Here is a 6,000-nt window from a genome sequence, read left to right on the forward strand (position 1 = left end):
TTTTTGTCCATTCATTCTCCCAAATCCAGGTCACCTCTCACCTCACACTTGGAATCCTTCCCTGAAACTCCAATCTGAAGTCATTGCCTCCCCTCTGAAGTCTCCTGGAAAATAATATTCTTATATTTTATTTGTCATTGAATCATGTATAGTCATGTAAAATAATGTCTACTGATAGAGCAAACACTTACATCCTTTATTATTGTTTATTTTACCCTGTCTATATCTTATCTGAGGGAGAAGAAAATTCCTTGACAAGAATGAATTGTCATATGTATATCTGCCTCCAAGCCAAATAGAGCCTTGTACTTAGTAATTGCTGAATTGCTGTAGTTGGTTGATTTCATTTAGATTTGGCATCATTGTCTGTGATTCTTTGCAAAGAAGCATTTTGAAGATCAGATCCCTTGTCCAGACCTTCTGAACAGAAAGTCTGATGGCTACTGCCATAGTGGACTGATCTTGAAGACTCATCCCAGCATACCTGGATTCTAATCCAAACTATTACTGATCAGCTGTGGGAGCTGGAGCCTGTTGATCCCTTAGTCTCTCAGATTGTCCCAGTTTTCTCATCTGAAAGATGATAAAACAGAACCTCAAAATACTGTAATAAGGATTAATATCATAACATGGGTAAAGTGTTTAATACAAAACTTGGAAAAGTATAGAGATTCAATAAATATTACTCACATATCCACACAAATCTTGGCAGACTTCTCCTTAATATAAACACCAAGTTTCCATTTAGTTACGTATTAAATGAGATTGAAATATCTTCTCCTGGGATCATCAAGAACCAGGCAGTCTCCATAGATCTTACTGAAACACCTTACCAAAGAGTAATTTACTAGAATAGCAATATGTATGCTCCTTTTTTTGGCCTTTCAACATCTGCCCAGTGGTGCCATGGAGTCTTTAAGGAAAAAAAATATTTTTTTAGAAAACAATTTGAAACTCCTGACCAACAGAAATCACCAAATAGAAAGAATGTATGCCTTAAACATTGAGCAATGGCATTGAGAAGGAGAGTATTTAGCTTCAGTTTTTGACTATTTGCTGGTTTTGTAACAGAAACAGACATGTTTGCTAACGTCTAACACAGAATATCCTAAGAAGTTAATCTATGAAAGACAAAGAAATCAGAAAAATGAGAGGGAGAAAGATAAAGAAAGAAAACAAAAAAAGAAGAAAAGTGCTGCAGTCTGGCTGCAGCAAAATAACGGGGGTGGGGTGACAACTTGTGTAGATTGATACAGTAGGAGTGGGAGCCGTTTATTGTAGGACAACAGAGGTATTTATACATTCCACACAGCTTATCTTAATTAACATAAACTAGATACAGCAGTCAACCAATAAGAAATCTCCACACTTAATGGCTCGCTGGCGCCACCTCACAAACCACTCCCCCTGGCAAAATACCAGGTGCCATCCTGACTTGTTTGCAGACTCTAACAGAAAAGGTTGATTCAGACAAGGATCAGAAAACATCGTCCTGGTTAGGGGTTTCCCCACTGATGTGGTGACTGCCATCTGCCATTAAAACCAGAGCTAAATTTTTGATGTATTTGTGCATTACATATCATTTGCTGTGTGTGGGTGTATAAATATATATGTAAAATACATATTTGCATATGTTAACTGTTAATGCTTTTCTAATTCATTTCATAGCATAAATATTATTCTTAATCTTTTTGTTGTTATAAAACACTTATTTTAAATTATTTTAAATAAATACTCTACATGTATCTCTATTATTAGATCTTTTCACATAGTAATTTACATATAAATCTACCAGCTCTGCTTGACATGGGAAACTAGAAGGCAGAGATTCATTCATCTTTGTCTCCCCAGAACCCATCATGGATTTTGATGCATGGTAGGTACTTGACATCACCATTGTAATAAATTTACTTAAGGTGAAAAAGATGTCTGAGCATTACAATGACTCCTTTACTACCCAAACGGGACAGACAGGGAGGTGATCTCATTTGCAGTTGAGGATTTGGTTAGTCTCCCCATTCAAAAGATGCCAAAACAACAAGAAAAAAAAAAGGGACCAACAAAGTTCACTAATGATATAAGTCTTCTCTGTGTGACTGTGTGATGCAGGCACTCTTAGAACCTACAGTCTCAAGCTGAAAAGAAAAAAAAATGAGGTGACCTTTAGTGGCTGTAAGTTTCTTGCATGTCATCTCCCCATCGGTTAATTTCCTGAACACTTTCATCCATTATGTTAAAAGTCAAGGAACTGAAATTACCTGTGGATCCCAGAGAAAATCTTTGCATCTTACTTGTTTTACAACCCTGGGCAAGTTTGATAATGTTTTTGAACCTCACTTTCCTCATGCGCCGAAAGGGGATTATAGTCATGGGAATATTGTAAGAATCAATCAATGTAAATGATGTGAAGATTTTAGCAAAAAGCCTGGACCATGGTAGTGTTTCAACAAATTGAAGAAGACTAGAGGAGAGAAGAGAAGCAAGAGGTGGCTAAAAGGGTTGAGTGAGGTAGTTATAAGAATATCCCCCTGCACAACTCTGGCACATAACAGATTCTCAATCAATGCTAGGACCCTTCTACCTGCTGTGGGTACACAGGGAAGTACTGCTGAATTGCTGACTAGTGCTCGCTCAGTCAATCAATAGCTGAATTGATGAATATCTGACTTGGAATTAAGTAGTTCTATTTCAATCTGTTTTCTGAGCAAGCAGGCCCAGGCTCCATTTGGTCTTCCACAGTCTGTTCTTTCGTTCTTTGTTCGTCTTTTTGACCTTACTTCATGAAACCTCCAGACAAGATTTCCAACACTCTCTTTAAACCTCCCTGAAGGCTTACCTTTTGGACACCTTGAGTTATCAATTCAGTAAGTAATGCTGGTACCTTTCATTGTCAGGTGATCAGAAGGTTCTTTAAACAGATATCATCAGCCCCTCCCAGCTTCAGGGGAGGGTTCAGTGTCTCAGAGTGGGGAAGAGGGGCAAATATTTAGGAGGAGGGCCATGCACTTGACAAGGCTCCATGTGAGCCAAAACGGATGGGTAACCAATAAGGGTGGACATAGCCCATGCCTGTGACACTCAGAATATAAGTCTGCAGATAGAAGGGGCCACATGCTATCCATGTGCAGTCTAAGAGGAAAGGTCCTCCCCACTCCCCGCCTTCCTTCCACTTTCTCTATTCGATGAATATTTGCCCTTCATGTGAGACACAGTGGCTGTGCCTGTGCAGTCCTCTGTTGCAGCCGCTCTGTGTCACTAAGGCACACTTACCTCACTGCCTCTTGCACGGTGCCCTGGGCACGTACTGTTCTGCTCACTGCCCCCACCCTCAGCATTTAAAAAAAATTTTTTTGTTCTTTTGAAATAATTTCAAACAAATGGAAACTTTACCAAAGCTGCTCAGATAATCGATGCCTACGCTTTACAAAAATTCCTCAAATTTTAAAATGTCACCATATTGGCTGTACCATCTTCTCTATACCTGTTTAGACATAGGCATCTTCTACAGCATTTGTGAGTCATTTTCAGACAGGAGGCCCCTTTCCATCTAAACACTGTTCTCTATAGTTCATTAAAGCCAGGGCATTCTCCTTTTAATCACAGTAGGATTCTCACAACCAGCAAATGAACATTAATGGAGGATTATTACCTAATTTACAGACTTTAGTCAAATTTTACCCATTGTTCCACTAGAGTCTCCTGTACTTTAAAAAAAAAAAAGAAGAAGAAAGAAAAAAAAAAAACCCATGATTCTGATCCAGAATCCAATCAAGGTACTCACATTGCTTTTAATCAGTATGTCTTTTTAGTATGCTTTAATCTGAAAGAGTCCCAAGGTCTTTGTCTTTCAGGACCGTTAATACTTTTGAAGAGTCCAGACCAGTTCTTATACCAAAAGCTCCTCAATCCAGGTTTGACTAACGATTCCTTGTTATTTGGTTCAAGTTGGCCATGTTTAGTAGAATAGCCAAGAAGTGATGCTGTGTTCTCAGTATATTTTATCAAGAGGCAGGTGAGAGCACTGGTGATGTTAACTTTGATCATTTGGTGAAGTCAGAGTCTGCTTGCTTTTCCCACCACAAAGGCGCCATTTTCCTTTTTGTAATTTGTAAGTACGTTATAAAGAGGCACTTGGAGACTATAGATAGCCTGCTTCTCATGGAAGTTTTCCCCATTAAATTTAGCATCCATTTATGACCTCTTCCTGAAAAAACAACTGATTTCTGTAGTGGTTGCCAAATGATAACTTTCAAATTTCATCATTCTGTCCTCATTTATTGGCTGGAATTCTACTGAAAGGAATAACACTTTCCTCCATCATGTATGCCATGTGTGTGTGTGTGTGTGTGTGTGTGTGTGTGTTTATGAGAGAGAGAGAGAGAGAGAGAGAGAGAGAGAGAGAGAGAGAGAGAATGTGTTACCCATAGCTGCTGTAACAATTTGCCATGAACGTCATTGTTTAAAACAATATAAATGTGTTATCACGTGGTTCCAAAGGTCTTGTAGGGCTAAAAATCAAGATGCCAGTAAACCTGTATTCCTTCTGGAGGCACCACAGGATTCATTCCCTAGCCTTCTCAGCTCCCCAAGGCTGTGGATATCTGGAGTTCCTTCCCAGCAATTACATTATTCTATCACATCTCCTTCTTTGATCCTCTTGCCTCCCTCTTTCATTCATAAGGACCCTTCTGGTTTATACCAGGCCTACTCAGATAACCCATAGAAATATTTCCACCTCAAAATCTATAATCACATCTGCAAACTCCCTTTTTTATTTGTCGTGTAACATATTAGACAACATATTCACAGCTTTTGGGTATCTGGATGTGGATAGTTTTAGGGATCATTATTCTACCTACCATAATCGGTATAGTTTTACAAATTCTTTTTATTGTATGGGCTGTAATCTGTTGTATCAACCAGGCATGGTGGTGCATGCCTGTAATCCTAGTGGCTCAGGAGGCTGAGGCAGGAGGATCATGAGTTCAAAGCCAGCCTCAGCAACTTAGCGAGGCCCTAAGCAACTCAGTGAGATCCTGCCTCTAAATAAAACATAGAAACGTGCTGGGGATGTAGCTCAGTGGCTAAGTGCCCCTGGATTCAAACGCCACCCCACCCCCAAAAAATCTGTTGTATCCTTGATTTTGCCTCTCAAGTTTTAGAAGATGTGGTCAGTAGAACCCCTTTTATTTGGTTTCTGCTCTTGTGTCCTTTAGACCTTCTCTGCCATTCTTTTAACCATGCTTTCAAACATAAGATTTTCTGGATTCAGTTTGTACTTCTCCTGCTCTAAGCCTGGAATAAGACATTTTCTGAGATTCTGTGCTTTCTTTTATTGGAGAAAAATAGTTAGAAGCTAAGATCTGGGCATTTGATATGCTCTTATGGCTCGCTCTCAGATACATATGCACACCCCTCTACTTATCTAACATCCATCTATTTCAATGTGTATCTATATATGTTAAAAGTCACAATTCCATACTGGTACTTGCAATTCCAATCCACCACAGGATTTACTCTAGCCTTCTCCAGGTCTATTTGTAACTCCCTCCTCCAGCACTGAAAACTCTACTTGTCATTATCACAATATATTTTACATATTTGCTCAACCTTAAGTACTTTTTGGAATTGCTAACCCATACTGCCCCGTAAATAGATCTACTAGCTAAACTAGTATTTGATTACAGTTCTTTTAGTATTTAGCCTGCGGGTACAGGGACAAAATGAGGATATAGCCTTTAAAAGTTGCTTGGGTCAATTTCCCATCTCTGCATTCGGTGTCATTAAGTTTTCCCAATTTTTAAATCTTGTTTCCCCAACAAGAAAGACCACTTCACTTCACCAAGTAGATATTGATCAAAAATTACAAGTCAGTTGGGAACCCTCTGTAGTAGAGTCAGTCTGGATGATAGCTCCCTTGTAGCAATTTCTGTTTTATCTTAAATTGTGTTCTTCTCTCTGGGTCTCTCCAACCAGAATAAATGTAAGGTAAGGGTGGGT

This window comes from Marmota monax, unplaced genomic scaffold, assembly GCF_021218885.2.
Source record: "Marmota monax isolate L192 unplaced genomic scaffold, Marmota_monax_Labrador192_F-V1.1 WCK01_AAM20220418_F8-fsc00005, whole genome shotgun sequence".
NCBI classification, from domain to species: Eukaryota; Metazoa; Chordata; class Mammalia; order Rodentia; family Sciuridae; genus Marmota; species Marmota monax.